This window comes from Lepisosteus oculatus, chromosome 2, assembly GCF_040954835.1.
Source record: "Lepisosteus oculatus isolate fLepOcu1 chromosome 2, fLepOcu1.hap2, whole genome shotgun sequence".
Taxonomy (NCBI): domain Eukaryota; kingdom Metazoa; phylum Chordata; class Actinopteri; order Semionotiformes; family Lepisosteidae; genus Lepisosteus; species Lepisosteus oculatus.
The window spans coordinates 42,759,361-42,774,655 of NC_090697.1; the positions used below are offsets into that span (position 1 = coordinate 42,759,361).

Sequence of the window (15,295 nt, forward strand, 5' to 3'; positions counted from 1 at the left end):
CATAAGAAAATGATTGTTTCCAGCACTCTGGTAATAGTGTAGAGTAGCAGCTTACGTAAACTATCTGAATTTGATGCTTTCTGTTGCAGATTAAATTAGAAAGGAGGTGGTATTCACTTGCTTTTTGAAAAAATATCCAATTGCTATTATGTCATTACATCAGTATTTTGTTTTCTTGAGCATATGCCACCTGCTTTTGCTCATGACATCGTGGCCCTACGCTGTCACCATGAAGTCATATCCTTCACCAAGGAGAATCTCAGTATAAACTTGGCAACGTTTTCCAGGACCCATTAGCCTATCTATAAGCAGTGCTTGAGTGTGTAATTGAGGAGATCATTTCAGTACATCTCCATGTAATGGATTCGCAGGCGTTTTTTTCATGAAACCCTTTTGTAAATAAAGCCACTGGTTTTATGTAGCCTTCATGAGAAAGGATATAGAACACATGCTCATGCACGCTGCGAAGCAAATGCTCCATACTTTTTTCATTTTGTGCGTTTGAAATAGTGTTCCTTCATCATTTGGACAAAAAGCTGAGGTGTTTAAATTGTTAATGCATTCACGCGCTATTGTGCCTCAATAGGTCAAAATGTAGAATATGTAGACACATGCTGCCTCATTGTATACTCGTATGGAAATCCTAAAAAACTCCTAAAAACTAAAAAAAGACAGGCATTTCATTAATTCAAAGTGTTTTTTAATTCTGTTGGGTCTACATCTTGTAAGCATTTTTTCAGGAAGATTTTAATGAATGTAAAAAAGTTTATGAGAAACAATAAAACAAAGGAGTTTGTAATTGTTTCTCTTGCCTGCCAGATACTGCAGGAGGTGGCCAGTTTCTAGGTAGTTCCATGGACTGTCTCTGTAATTGTGCTGCAGGGTTCTGTGCTGTGGTTTTTTATTTAGTAACTCTTCTGTTGCTTTCTAAAATAAGTGTAGCTATAATCCAGTCGTATCCTCTGCCATCTGTGTTGGACAAATGACACTTGACTGGGATTTGGGATGCATGTCTTCTCATTGACATTGTCTACAATCCCACAAAACTGCAGAAGTCATCCTAAATGATACATAAGAACTACATAAGGAACTAGGGAGGAAGGGAAGTAGCCTCCTTAGGCAACAAATCACTTCCTGGAGTTCAAGTAGGGTTCACTAATATAAATAGGTGAGTAGTTCTACAAGTAAAGTCTGGAATACTGTGTTCAAAACACATGTATCTGCACATTTTACATCACTTTAACCACGATTTTAGGCAGTGAAAAAGTAAAGAAAAGAATTAAGTGACATATCTAATAATTTAGCTCTATTTAAAATACTCAAGAAACATTTTGACGCGACATGAAACATTTTGTGAAAGCATCTCTGAATTTGGATATAGAAGATTGTAGTATGTTGCAATGTCAAGTATATACCGTACAACACTAAATTGTCATGGCAGCATTTTATAGTGTAGTGTTTTAAATTTTAAATGCAGCTTAGTCTTTTTTTTTAGGTTTCATTTGTATTAAATTGTTGTGCTCTTAAACACTGCTATTGATTTTATTTGCTAACAATGGAAAACCCTTGAGAACTATTCCCATTAATCTCATAAATCTTAAACTGTGTAGATTTGTATTTTCTTTAACTCGTCAGGTATAGTCCTGCAAAGATTAAAAAGTTAACCCTCTTTCTGTTGCTCCGAGATAAGCAGGATCATTTTTTTTTTATTATTTCTAGCATGAAACAGATTAAGCTATTATTTGTATTTAAGGGGAAACTTGCACAGGATGAAGGTAGGCAGTGTTTTGTTAAACCCGGATATGTAAAAACAGTCAACTTTTTAAAACTTAATCTATTTATATGCTGGAAATGAGACTTGCTTCAGAGTGGGTGCCAAGTTTCTACCGGAGGAAACTGAAGAAAGGAGTGCCTGCTTCAACAGAGTTGAAAAAGTCTTTTTTTTCCCCAGGAATTAAAAAAAAAAACTGCTAGTTGAAGAGACCTTTGTGTTCTCATTATCTTGTTTTCATGCTTATTTTGACTTCCAGAAGGGAACGTTAATCACGGTTCACTTCATTTTAATTAAATGAGTATTGCATTTGGAAGTGACCAGATAAGTAAGACTAACAATAGAATCCCATCCCACCATATTTCACTAATTTGGGTATTTAGGGTCACTAAAGGAGAAGAACAACTGACTACAATAGATGAATTGTTCTAACAAATGTGATAAAGATCATTTATCACCTGTCATATACATGTGTTTGACAGGAGACATCTGATTCAGCCAAAAATTTTCATTCTGCACTGAAGCACTTATTCCACATTTAGCCAAAGGTGTTTATCCATTTTAACATGTTGAAACTGAGTCTCTGAAGACTCATGATGGAATAATTCAACCCAAACAAACATTTGCCTTATTCTTTAGAAACAAATACTGCATTTCTGTCCTTCTTGATATAAGCATTTATTCTTTGTATTGTAATTTGTAGAGATATTGGTTCACTTTCTTCAGTTTGAGAAGGATCTAGAGTTCATTCTGATTAACAACCATCAGTTATTTAAACTTTTCTACCTTAACTTTGAAGTTCTTATTCCTGTTTAGCCCAATTTGCCATTGATCATGGCGAGACATTGACATGCATATGTTATGCTGACATGCTTTTTGTTTTGCACTGCAAAATGGAAGTGTCAGAGCAGTGGTGGGAACTCTGATTTGTTCTTCCACAGGTACCTTGCTCCAGGTGGTTCCCCACGGAAAAGCTGGGTATGATTCCTCACAGCCAACGTCTGAAGAATAACACTAGTGGTTTTCATCCAGGATTGGTCTGAGCTTTGGGGTTTCAGGCCGCTGTCTGGGATTGGCAAATCCTGGGTCTCAATCTGACGGGCAGCATTGTGGATTATCTTGAAGTAAGTTATTTTTTACAATTCCAAGAAAGCTCACGAATGTGGGCATTTTAACATGTGTGCACAGTGGTTACAAAATGTTTTAAATATCCTGCTCTGCATGTGAGGATTTCTATGTTGCAGATTGGATTCATATTTAGAATTAACTTGAACCTTTATCACAGTCTTATGTTATTGTTCAACAGTAGCTTGACAATGGTCAGGCTGCAGTTTTGTCATTTTAATATTTTGTTGATGAGCTGCAGTTCTGTTTATATTTTTACCTGTTTGTAGTTCATAAACCATGTTAGGGAGGAATTCATATTTCCAGGGCTGAATAAACTTCTTAGGGCAAAATCTGCTGACCATGTTTGTTAAAATATTGTTCTAATAATGGTGTTCTATTTAGTTGATGTTACTTTAGTTTTCAGATTACGGAGGTTCACTTCTTTAGGATAATAGTCATTGAATGTTTGTGTTCTATCTTTATTATATATTATTTCAACAATGCACTGCTATACAATTTGAAATTGGTGTGAAATTGGAATTTCAGTGTGGACTCTGAAAGTTTAAAAATCCATAAAAAATGTAGTGTTTGAGGTGTATAGAATTTAGTGTTGTTGTAAAGAGGACAAGATCGTCTTTGTTATTGTAGCCCTTAATGACTAGAATTGAGGATATGTGTGCTAAAAGCGTACAGGTTGGCTCATGGGAAAGAGAAGCATTATTCGGGTAGTATTAAGTAAAGTCACACTAAGAAGTAAACAGATGTATGTCAATGAGTGGCATTTCAAGCTACTGCCTGCACAATTATGAAAGGAAGGGTATTTGTTTTTTTTTTTTCTTGTTAGACTTTCTGATCCTGATAAAGAAGAGAACTTTGCCTTTTAGTGTTAAATGGGCTTTTGGGTCTTTAGGTTTTGCACAGCATCTGCCTGGCCCCCAGTAAGAGTATTAATTATGGAATTCACTATAAATCTGGCTCACCTTCAATCTGCGTAAAGAATGTGGCCCATTTCCAGGTTGTAATTGTGCAATGCAGAGCTCTGCTCTTTTTGGCTACAGGAATACTCAGCATTTTGCTAACATGTGCCTTATCACTGGTTAATCGTCTCTAGTAAAGAAATAACAGAAACACCTGATCTAGATGAGATCTGCCAAAGGCATACCTGAAAATATGTCTAGTGTTTTTTTACTTTAGGTGGTCTTGCCTGAACAGGCAGTTGTACTGTATTCCAGTGGTCCTGTAATTGTTTCCACTGCTAAAAAATGCACAGTGTTTGAATGAACAGATGGAGCATTTGAGGTTTCTGTGATGGCAGGATACAAAATAGTTATTCAAACTTTACCTCCCTCTTTAATGACAGTTTCTAGCACTGTTCACTAGAAGCCATTCTATACAAAGTGTGGTAACTGAATGTTCTCTGCTGCCAGAAAAAGTGTCATAGAACATTGCTTCCAATGTCTAATTTTATAGATTGTTTTGAAAATGGTTCTCATTTAGTTTGATTATCAGTTTTCATTGTGGAATTAAGCTTTATATGATCCTTATGATTATTGTTGCTCCTCACAGAACACAATTTCCAGAAAATATCCAAATATATTGAATATCCAAATCCCCCCAAAACTTGAACTTGAGTTAAAAAAAGCAAAATCTCCTGCCAGACCCACATTAAATCCATCCCTCCCATATCCCAAAGCTCAACCCAACTCTTACCTCAGAATTTCTGATGTGAACTCCAGAAATTTTTGTCATCTTTGCTTTTTTTAGCAGTGAACATAGTGTTTATTCATTCATTTATCCCCCTCTGGGTGTCAAACAAATGAAATGATTATCATAGTCTACATCAAATTCCACTGCTGCAGCAGAAGTGTACCTTAAATGCACTGTATGATTTTAGTGCTGTACAACTCTTCTTGTATGCCAGAACAGCTGTATAGAAGCAGTTATAATAGAAAAAAAATAGAAAGTATGTTTGTGCTGAATTTAACCTGAGATCAGAATTAGTAATAAAATATCATCAAAGCTGTTTTTTTAAAACTTACATTATTCACTGTTGTGAATATAAAGGGAAGGACAGAATGGATTATAAATTGTTTCATAGTCTTTTTGGAATAATTCTGATTTTTCCTGTTTTTAGTACATTCCAGAAAGAGCAAGGACCTTCCTTGGCAATAGAAGATATATACTTACTATATACACATCTCTTCATGAGCAGCTCCTGGAATATTCCTTTTTTATACCTCTTGACATTTCCTTTAATTTCAAACAGGACAACTTCCAAAGCTTTTTACTCCAGTACAAGATGCACTTCACATTTTCTGTTTGTCAACTGTTTTTCAGAACTAAAATTTAAAATACTTAATGTATTTGCTAATGTTGTGTTTTGAAGGGCATGCAGTGCTAACTTTGTAATTACTTGAGTTGAGTTTTAGGCAATCCTGCTCTGGTTGAATCCATGATTTACCTTGAAATTGCTCCTCTTCAGGAGGATATCAGCTAGTATATGCCGTGTGCTGATGTCAGATTGTGTTATACAGCCTCTCAGTACTAACCACTGCTCTGCCTTTTGACTCTGCTTAGCCTTTTCATTTCTTTGAAGTCTTCTTTTTTTTCTCATGCTAGACATGTTTTTATTCTTCTTGCCTGTGAAGTTGTATAGCCAAAGCTCTTGCGTCAATGTACTTACTATGCTGTGCTCTCGAGACTTACCTGGCTGTGTTGCATGTGTTCCTTTGCCAAACAGTCGTTCCTTATTTATAGTTCAGCTCCACCCGAAGAAGGCTCCACAGCTGAAACGTTGAATTTTCTTTTTTCTCTTTTCAGCATGGAATAAACCTATTAATTGTTCCTTATTTATGTCTGAGCTGTCCTTTGATATACATTTCTTCCATCTTCCTTGTAAGTCCTGCTGAATTTCTGTCAATGTTTCCTTGGACATTTTACAGAATTTATTATTTTTTTAGACTTTTGGCAAAGAATCATGTCCAGGTTGTTTTAAACTTCTTCTATTTTAGAATTAAAAAATGTGACTGCTTAGCCATATGCTCTTGGCTGTGTTAATCTTTCGTCTTCACTTTACTGTCCCTTCCCCAGTAGCCAAACTAGGAAATCAAAATCAGATGCTGAATTTATTTACATTGCTTTTAAAACATTTTGGTGACAAAAACATTGATTTGATCAATAACTGTTTGGATGAGGAGGGAAAAAAAAATCAGGAAAGGTGTGACAATGGAGTCAAAGAGACCATACAAAGTACAGGAAAATGTAGTAGGTTCGCAATCCCATGTCATTGGCACACGATTCTTTCACCTGCAGACAAGGCATATGGATAAAGGAGAAGGGACAATATTAGCAACAGGCATCATCAGAACTGATGTGCCTACATACCATTTTCACTTGAACATAATCCTTGGCCATTTTAAATATTGTAAGTTCTCCAGTTGTGGAGAACTGTTTTTGTTTAACTGTGGCTTACCTGTCAGGAGTATGTGCAAATCTATTGTGTTGTTGATGTAACAATCCTCCTCTTGCTTGAGGTTTAAATAAATTCGTAACTGGCTGGACCTGAATGAGTGGGAGAAGTGATGTTTTTAAATGCATCTCTGTGTCCTGTGCTTACTGTTGCAAAAGAAGTTAAGAATTTGTAGTTGAGAAATAGCTTGTATTTGCTGAATGTTCGTGAGTAAGACCGGTGGAAAAGAATCTCAACTCTGAAGAAACTATTCACTAAACAGCTCCTAAATCATTTTCACCTTATTTTTAGATCCTCCTGCCTGATCTTAACCAATAAAAAGGATTTTACTTTATTTTTTACTATCATTTTTCATACTTACGCTAGTTATTGAAACAAGATGAAGTGCACCCTTTCTGCAGCTGCACTCCATCAGTAAAAAGAAAATAACAAACCCCAGGGCACTTTTTTTAGAAAACAAAACTACAAATAGATTCTATACAAGTAGATATGCCTGTATTGTTAACAATATTCTTGTTTAACATCATGGTTGCTTATAACAAGTGTACCTTGTAACAAAACCTTAAAACAAGTGTATACTTTCTATAAAAGTAACCAGGTTTTAATCCTTCAGGAAAGAATATTCCTAAATGTTTATGAATCCTTCACAGGAAGGGTTCGTGTCCTCTGAATTCTGAAGAATCATTCCCAAAGCTGCAGAATGATTGTGTCTCATGACAGAAAGAACCAAGATGATTTGTCCTACATTTAAAAGTTTTCTTATTTTAGCAGATTTCTGCAGTCATTTTAAATACTGCTTATGCCTTCACAATAATATTGCTTACAGAGATTTTGGTATCTTCATTCTTTGTTCCCTTTAGTTGTGGTGACTTTTTGCCTTTTAAACTTAAAATGTCTGCAGTAAAATGTATTCTATGTAAACCCATTTTTATTAGTATTATTATTCATGCCTTTGATATAGGAGTTTTTTGTAAGTTAGTGAGTTTCCATAAAGTCTGATGAAATTAGCCGGTAGTGATGACATTTTCATAAAAGTCGCTAATTATGTCCGGGTTCATTGTAGTTTTCCGTTGCTTCACTTTTGTTAAGAAGTGCACTTAGCAGTCCTACAGTGTGGGAGTTAACTGAAAGCATTCATTAAGCGTATCACGTTTACTCAAATAGAATCTATTTGTAGTTTTTTTTTTTCGGAAGAATGTATCCTGGTGTTTAGTATTTTTTTTCTCTTTACTGATGGATTGCAGCTGCTGAAAAGGTGCACTCCAGCTTGTTTTGTGAGAACATTTGCAACTAACTTGGTAAGCTGCCCCTCCCCCACACCCCAAAAGTGTGTGTATGCTTTTGTAATTACATTGATCTTGAAAGCTTTACGATCTGCTGATGCGGTCTATTGCATTTCAAGGTGGTTTTGATTAAAGAGCCCTGTTTTCGTATCCTAAATTCACAACTAACTGTGTGCTTCTCCGGTTTCCAGTAATTGGGATTTTTCACATAGCTGTTGACCAGAGAAGTGCAGCAGTGTGTTTTAAGGCTTCACAACATTGCCAAATGGTTCTTCTCCTTGATTAAGTGGGTGAGATTGTCAAGTCGCAGGTGTGGACTAAAAAAGAAACAGATGTTAGACCCTCTTTTATGACAAATAAAGAAAGGTTAAAGGATTTTGTTGTGAAGCACAGATGTGTACTTGAATTTATCTACTCATAATTACTTTTACTTGAAAAGCTGCAACACTTGGTTTTGGCCCAAAATTTGATCTGTCAATTAAGTTGTCTTAGTTCTAAACTCTCTGGAGCTCTGAAGATGACCCAAATCAAACAGTTCACTGTATTCATGAAATTTTACTAACAGAAGCAGTCTGCTAAAGAAAACATCAGGCTCTTTGCTTACAAAGTAAAACAGCTTAACCTTATAGAGAGAGTAATCTAGCTTTGTTTGAGAGGCTTTATGAGGCTTTTCTCTCTTGATCATCTACAAAATCAAACAAAATCAGGTCAGGAAACAGCAACTGGCAGACAAAAAGAGCATTTTAATTTCCAAAAAAGGTAGGGTACAGGTACAATTTCTCTTACAGTATGAAATGAATTATGTTTTTTACAGAATCCATAATGCCCTAAGAAAATGTTTTAAAGCTGTCATAAGATACTATTTTTGTGTTTTGAAATTAGCAGTATATCTGTATTTATTAATCAGTTCTTTGATCCATCTGAAAGTTTTTCCAACTTCTGCAATCAATCCATCTAGCCTGACCCTTAGTTCTTCTTCAGTTCAGAAAATGAAAGGCTGCTTCAAATTTTAATGTCCAATACCTTGCTGAACATGTTACTTTAATTATGATGCCCAATACCCAAACCTAATAGTATCACTAGATAATCTCTATATGTGAATAACTGTAAGGCTAAAATTTAAAATAAGAATTTACTGTGTACTCTTATTAGTGAAGTCATTCACATGTTCAGCATGCAAAAATATTGAGTGTGAGAGGCGATATATTTCCATCCTCCTCCAAAATACATGCTTAGTTCCTCAGTGTGAACAGTGCTTCTAGGATGGACTGTAGTTTGCCATGACCCTCACAAGTGGAAGACTGATAAAGCCGAATAATTTCAGTGTTACTATGGGCCTTAGATCTGGCAAAAAAAAAGGGGAATACACCTCTCGGGAGCTGTGCAGTCTCTCGGAGAGCTGTGCACAGTTGTTCAAGCAATACTAGGGTTAGGCTGGGAATCCTTGGCTCACCACATGCATGCCATTTGAGTCTGTGGGCTTATCCATTAGAGATGTGTCTTTCCTGTATCTGTTATAGCATTATAGGCACAAAGGACAGAAAGAAGCAGGTGGCTTGACATTTCACTTTTTAGAGGGTGAATGTTGCCTTTGTCTCTCCTTATCTGATGAGGGGGTCTATTGGAGGTAGTTGTTCTGAGCAATATTTGTTCTAGTTTCATATCGAGGTACAATATTGGAGTAAGAATTAGCACAGTTATCATTGGAAGAAATTGATGGGGCACCATTTCCATGCCTTTTAATGGCTACAAAAAACAAGAACACTGTACTATTCTGTGTGTGTTTTTATGTCTAGACATCAGAATCAGCTAAGGAAGTGTGAAAGTTGCCAAAAAATGAAATATTGCCTTGGTGGAGCTTAATGTAATGGCCCATGTTGTCCTTATCAATCTCTTAAATTTTAAGATTTAATCTTCCGTATAATATCAACAAAATTTGAAGAAGTTATAATTTTTTTGTAGGAGTGGGGAAAAGTGTGGATATTCTTGTTAAACATTATGGTTGCTTTCAAAACCTTATTATAAGTGTGTACTTTCTATTAATTAAGCCAGTTTATGGTCCTTCGTGAAAGTACATTCTTGTTTATGGATCCTTCCTAGGAAGGGTTAATGTTCTGAATTCTGAGGGTCATTTCCCAAAGGTGCAGAATGATTGTGCCTCATGACAGAAAGAACCCAGATAGTTTGTAATACATCTGAAAGTTTTCTTCTGTTCGCAGGTTTTTTGTCTGATCAATCATTTTATATACTGCTTTGCCTTCACAGTAATATTGCTTACAGTGTTTTTGGTATCTTTATTCTTTGTCTTGTTGTGATGACTTTAACTTTTAAAATGCTAAAGTAAGTAAGTGTAAGTGTCTGCAGTAAGGTGTATTCTGTGTGAACCCAGGAGATGGGGCAGTTTCACACCAGTCCTCTCCTGCCATCCTTGAATGTCATATTTTATTATATGCAATGTCAGTATAATTTTTCTATGTTATGTACACATTTACTTAATATTTTGAACATAACAGGACTAAAGATTGTCCAGTACTGTGTGAAACAGCCTTGCATTAGATGCATGGTCTTGAAAAGATTTACTCAGTCCCCATTGTTTCTGAAGAAACAGCTTAAAACTTTTGCTTTGAGTCCATTTCAATTGATGTAGAATATATATATATATCACTTCCTTTAATGAAATAGCTTTTGTACACTGTTTAAATTAATTAGAAAAAGTAGCCTAAAATCAGGAGTGTATCCGCACAGTAAGTAACATATGTAGGTGTACTTCTACATTCACATTCTATGTATATTCAGGTACTGTAGCAAGACAGTTTGAACCTAATGGGAAACATACAGTCACCTATATTCAATTCTATTTTTTATGTCATTTTTCACCGTCTGAAATTTTTAGGCGATTGAGAGCTGCTTAATTAGTGCAATGTTCTTGTCTTTCATTGAAGAATTAGCCCTTTCTGTGGCCCTTGTGAAAGCTTTCTGCTTCTGCTTTTATATGAAGTAGGATTTTATCATTTCTATCTCACTGAACTTAAGCTCAAAAGAGCTTGCTTCTGTCTTTCTGTGTGGATATCTCAGTGTACTCTTGGACTGGTTTCTTTGCCTGTCTTGTTTCTAAAAGCTAAATTAATACAGCTCAGTTTCTGCATTGGTGCTAACTAAGTACTGGTAAAAACTGGTTCTCAAGCTTTTTAAATTTTTTCTTGTCATACAATCATGTTGAAGTTTCATGTGAGATGTTAGGTCTGTTATTATAAAGAATGAGCTGTAAGACTGGTAACAGAGACATGTTTGTGTGGTGGATAGGAAACTTAAATGATAAATTTGTGTATGAGATAGTATCTGACTTTAATATAGGACTTGCATAAAATACAAGATAGCTTACAAACATGGGACATAATGCATATTGCTATGATCTTTAAAGCATACAGTGTACTATAGTTTTTTCATGCACTAGGCTGCTTGACATATTTAATTGAGCAAAAGTTTCACTCAAAAGTGTATTTTAAGTCTAATTATTCTAGCAAAGCGAGATAATTCAATGGTAAGATCAGTAATAGCAGTTAGTAGGCACTGCAAAGTAACCCCATCTGCAGTTAGAATCTTGAAATACTCTCAAGTCACCAGGTCCAGGGTACTGAGGTCCTTTATTGGTAACCTCTTACTGAGATAGTCTCACTGGCTGTGAATTAACTTTGTTGGACTGAAGGACCATTTCTAGATTATTCATTTTTCAGTTTTGCTAGAATTGTTTATTTTTTGTTCTTTATGTCACTAGGTTGTCGAAAGTCTCCCACTCTTTTCCAGATCCTGTCTTTTTGATAATGGAAGGTAGTAGGAAGTTGTGAGTGTCAGCTAGGCCATAGCATATCTTCAGCTTAGCACAGGACCAAGATGTGGGGGAAGGGGTGAACGGTATTTAAAGGGTTTGACAGGCAACAGGAAAAGGGCAGCTCTAGTTGTAATTGCTATGGGTTTAAGTGTAGAAAATACATGGCTGCTGGGGTCTAAAAGATTTCCACCAGGAGGGCTCAGATACCTGCCCTGCAGGGCTTCTTCTGGTGCAGTGAAGCAAGTCCACACCTGGCAGCTTTTTCCCCTTCTGATCCGTGGGGAGAGCTGCTGTCAAGGTAACGCTTCCTGGTTGTTATTGTCCAGCACCTTCAGTGTTTTAGAATGTTGCAAGATGCAGGTAACTGTGCTCAGATAATTTTAAGGCAGTTTCCATATTTAAAGCTGACATTTTTAATTGGATGGAGGTTTCTAAACAACTTCATGAGTCCATAAGTAAATATGTATGCATTAAATATGACGATTCATCCAGCCAAAGTTGCTAACTTTGTCACGCTGGTTTTGGAATGCATTCCCGCTTGATATGATGGAAGACCACAGTGTAAAGGCTGTGTAAGAAATGGAAAACTGTATAATTTGTCTGCCTTATTGTTGTATATCCCAGAAGCATTACAATTGGCTCCATCTTCCATAATCCAAAGCAATCTGATCTTTGTCAGGGCTGCTACTGGAGAAGAGCCTGATGGATTGATAATGACCAGAGTGATGGTGGAAAATTCCTTGATGTAGTCATGCAGGACTGACCTTTACTCACAGCACTATCTATCACAGTTTGAGAAGAAGCAGCCACTGCTTTCTTCGAAGCAGATTCTACATTTACTTAACCTTTCTTTGTGGGAGAAATGGAAAGAGTTGTCAGGCTTATAATGCGGGAGTGTTTGTATCCAGTCCCACATGATTGAGTCAAAACACCATCCCCTCTCCTCTGGGAAACATTTACAAAATAATCGTGGCATTGCATTCTTTACCTTGCAGATGACAAATAAGCTCCATGCACTGAATTGATTTTCAATAGTATTCTTGATTGTATTAACTTATGTTTAATTTCTGTCAATTAAACATTTTTAGTTTCATGTAATCTGATGAAAAGATCAGTATAAGGAGAGAGGAATTTTCTTTCAGCACACCCGTCTGAGACTATTTTGTTTGTGTGTGATTCTGAGGTTGAGTTACCAGGGCTAGTAGGGAGATATGCCACACTGGAATGCCAGCTGCTCAGGGCAAGATTGTGGAATTCTGCTGTTTGCCATGCAGAGTGTTCAAATGAATAGGTCACATCTCTGATGTTCTAACTGGATGCGCTTAAGCCTCTGTTCATGTGTTAAAAGCAGAAGAGTTGTGAGATCCCTAGTAGGAACAGGTCATATTATTATCACAAAAAGTATATACATATCATGTTCTTGAATTTTTGTGGAATTTTGCAGTGAGCACCTTCAAGTGCTACAATTTATATCTTTGCATTTTCTGCGTATGTATGTGCAAACGCAGACACATGCCAAAATAATGATTCTGCAGTCGGTCACAGTTCCACAGAAATGTAGAAGTATGTTAATATTTTTTTTTTTAGTTTAAGCCTCATTATATTGGATTGATTTCTTTGGGAATAAAATGTGACTTTGACTAACTCACACCTTGATTGAAATAATTGGCTAGCAACATGCTGTGGAAATACCTTCCATTTGTGAAAAAAGCTGGAAATAATTTGAAGCCTAAATGCATAGAATTAATTGAGCTGTCTTTGAATTTCACCCGTCTTAGTCTGTAATAGTCTTTAATTTAAGAATTAAGATTACTACAGACACTTGAGATGGTCTTTTAAGATTAAAACCTTAATATTTATTTGGGATTTTTTGGTAGCTCATCAAAGTATAATACAATAACTAAACTTTTGGCTATATGAAGTAAAATACCAGTAAAATACCAGAACCAGAAAGGACATATAATAATGTGTTTAATATTGATACAATTATGATATTGTATTATGATATTGTATTATGATTTAGGTATTAAACTAAGGTAGATTTAGCTACAGTTAGTCTTTTGTATATGGTTTTTGAGTTTTAAAATTTTTGTCTGCTTTTTAATTCAAATAAAAAATCAATTTAATTCTTATGAGGAGCACGAATAAATATTATGAACTCTGAACACTTTTCTCTGGAACAAAAGTGTAATATGCCACACCTAAAAGGATATGATTACATATGAAAAAGCTGCCAGGTTATTAAGTGAAGGTTTGGTTGACAGTAAATGTAAAAGCTATTTTAGCTGTAACCACAACAAACAGTCTTGAAGTGAAGCATTATATATATATATTGGCACATCTCTATATTTAGTCAAGATTGAGATTTCTGTCCTTGTTGAATACTGTTGATTTTGTTTTCCTTTCTTGTGTTTCACACCATAGGCATACTGCTATAAACGTTTTTATATATAACCTATACATATATCTGGAATATAGAGTAATGTGATCATTTATGAATTCCAGTAAAACTACTGAAAACTGCAAATCGGAGAGATGGAGGAATTTTAAGGAAAATTTACACAGTCAATAGGACTGTTGGTGAATTACCTCTCCTATTTAGACCTTATACCCGCTTAATTTAGTCAAGAGATACTGGCTGGTCATTAAAATCAAGAACAGGGAAGCTTTTCCATATACTTGTGACCTTCAGGTAAATAGTTTCTTTACGTTTGTGTACAGTATCTCTTAAGACAACACATAAATTATAACATGAATGCTGAACAACAAATTCATGGAAAGTCATGAACATCACAGATGTTTTTAAATGTTTTTCATGTGAACTATAAAGGATGCTTAATGAAACACGATTACTAGCTTCAGCTGATACTGTGAAAAACCTGACTGAAACACCGAACCAGAGGCAATGTTCATATGTGTTTTCCACAAATGTGTTCTATAACAAAATTGTTTTTTATAGCATGTGCAGATGTAACATTTTACCTGGGAACAAAATAACCTAGAATATCATAACTCTTATGCTTACGTGTCTTCAGCATTAAAATTAAGAGGGCTTGAACATGTTTTCTTTTACATTAGGCTCAGAGCTTTCATGCCTCTCTCAAAAATAAATATGATGTTCCCTTGGTATATTGTATATTATAAATGGTGTTGTTCTTTTTAATAGCACAGTGCCAAGAAATACATAATTTATTTGTACATATAGTTTGTAAATTTGTTTATAAATTTGACTTAAATGTTTATGTTTGTAGGCTTTAGTTGCTTTTTACTGTGCCCAGTATTTTAAAAACTAAACTTTCAGAAATAAAACTACTATTCAAATTTGATTAAAATATAAAACACAGGACTATTTGACTTTGAATCAACATAACTTGTCCTTACAAAGGAGTTCTGTTCTTTTCAACAACCCAAGACTTTCCCTGACAAAGTGACTTACACTTCCACTAGGTGTTGGCCTAACTTCACTGAAGTGCACAGCATGTTAAGTGTTGCATTAGACTCACAAATGCAAGCTTTTGCTTATGGCTTAATTACTGTTCAACTGGTAAAGTCGAAAGCAACTGAAATTGTTAACAGACTAATCTCCCATCTCTTCATCTTTACTGAGAAATAAGCTGATCTCTTCTTACAATAATTCCGTGAACGGCTTCCATATTGGCTATCGGGGAAGAATGTTCTTTCAACTTTATGTAGTTAATGACTGTACATTTTAATAATACATTAAATTAGGTTTCGTGCACTGTTCTTTTCTTGTAAGGAAGTTACAGAGCAATTATATTATTGTTATGGTTCCTGCTGGAAAAGTTCTGCAACAAATATTCTAAATAGTTTCTTTT

At 35.4% G+C, this 15,295-nt stretch overlaps 1 protein-coding gene across 5 annotated transcripts in view; it reads left to right on the forward strand.

Annotated features, from left to right (window-relative positions):
• The window catches only part of disp1 (dispatched homolog 1 (Drosophila)), a 120,300-nt gene that overhangs the window by 20,643 nt on the left and 84,362 nt on the right, over nucleotides 1-15,295 (forward strand). For all 5 annotated transcript variants that reach the window (XM_015350877.2, XM_015350930.2, XM_015350961.2 and 2 more), the window contains exon 2: nucleotides 2,713-2,895. The gene's annotated coding sequence lies outside the window, so the exon portion shown is untranslated. The remainder of the gene's footprint in view (nucleotides 1-2,712; nucleotides 2,896-15,295) is intronic.